The following is a 1,590-nucleotide window of genomic DNA, read 5'->3' as shown; positions in this document are numbered from 1 at the left end:
CAGGCGGGCAGGGGGGGGCAGTTGGGGGTGACCAGGCTGGCAGGAGGGCAGTGGGAACAATTAGGCTGGCAGGAAGGCAGTGAGGGGCAACTAGGCCAGCGGGGGGAGGGGCAGTTGGGGGCAACCAGGCTGGCAGGGGGGCACAATAAGGGTGACCAGGCAGGCAGGCAGGTGAGCGATGAGGAGCCAGTGGTCCAGGATTGTGAGAGGAATGTCCAACTACCGATTTAGGCCCAATCCTTGGGATCGGGCCTAAACCGGCAGTCAGACATCCCCTAAGGGGTCCCGGATTGGAGAGGGTTCAGGCTGGGCTGAGGCGACCCCCCTCCCCATGTACAAATTTTGTGCACCAGGCCTCTAGTGATATATAAAGAACAATTCATTTATGCACTCATTTATTTAGTTAATATAAAATATTACCATCCACTGGTCTAGACACAGGAGATAATAACAAAGGCAGGTAAACAGTAAACCTATAATAACATAAACAACATCATGTCAAGCTGTGATAGTGCTTTGCATAAATAAAAAGCAAAGAAAGGGAATAGATAGTAGCAGAGTAGGTGGGGATACTGTTTTAGACGGGGTTGCTAGGAAAGATCTTTCTGAAGTTCACTTGAAGAGGAACCTGAAGAATGCGACTAAACAAGCTATAACCCCAGGGAAACTGTTCCAGCAATAGGCGCCCTACGTGCAAAGGCCCTGAGGCGGGCACATGCTTTGTTTTACTTTTTGCACTAAATCACCACTGATCTTATATTTTCTACTTGATGGCATATTTCTTGTCTGTTTTCCTATGCATGATGCCTATGCTTGGCTCTAGGAGCAATGGGGAGGCTCCTGTGGTTGGAATGTAGTGACAGAGCTACGGAAGGTAGAAGCCAGGACCAGTTCCTGGACCACCAGTTGTAGGCTGTGAAGGCCTTTGGATTTTATGCTGAGGTGACTGGGGAAGCTGTCGGTGGTGGTGCATGGAGCACATAAGTTACTGTAGGCTTTATTGGTTAGGCTTTTTGTTTGTTTGTTTGTTTTTGGTAAGAAATCTGATTATTCAAATGTATTACCTCCGAGGTCGGCAAACCGCGGCTCGCAAGCCACATGCGGCTCCTTGGCCCCTTGAGTGTGGCTCTTCCACAAAATACCACATGCAGGCGCGCACATACAGCGCGATTGAAACTTTGTGGCCCATGCGCAGAAGTATATTTTCAGCTTGGATGAGTCTATTTTGAAGAAGTGGTGGTAGAAGAAGTGGAGGGTGTCGGTCGGTCGGTTGGTCGGGTGACGGGAGACGCAGTGCAGGCGGGCAGCGGGATACGCAGCGCGGGGGAGGCGTGCGCCATTCATGCACGAGTTGAGTGAGCCATTCAGTCAGCAGTCTCACTGTGCAGTGGTTAGTGCTAGTAGCGTCCTAAAATCGTGTGTGGGTGACAAAAGTACCTACTCGAAGCATAAAGTTACCTGTATTTTTCCAACCAGCTGCAAATCCTACAGGTATTTTTGTCATCAATTTAAGAATTGTAATTATTTTGTGTTGGTGGCTTTATTATTATAAAATGAAACATTTTTTTAGGTGCCCTGTTTGACATGGCT

At 48.7% G+C, this 1,590-nt stretch overlaps 1 protein-coding gene across 2 annotated transcripts in view; it reads left to right on the top strand.

Annotated features, from left to right (window-relative positions):
* Nucleotides 1–1,590, top strand: part of RUNX2 (runt-related transcription factor 2) — a 229,870-nt gene that overhangs the window by 142,492 nt on the left and 85,788 nt on the right. The gene's annotated exons all lie outside the window — the stretch shown is intronic.

The sequence above is a fragment of the Myotis brandtii genome, unplaced genomic scaffold (genome assembly GCF_000412655.1).
Source record: "Myotis brandtii unplaced genomic scaffold, ASM41265v1 scaffold143, whole genome shotgun sequence".
Taxonomy (NCBI): domain Eukaryota; kingdom Metazoa; phylum Chordata; class Mammalia; order Chiroptera; family Vespertilionidae; genus Myotis; species Myotis brandtii.
The sequence above is the reverse complement of the archived record's forward strand: the minus strand, read 5'-3'. Positions and strand labels throughout refer to the sequence as shown.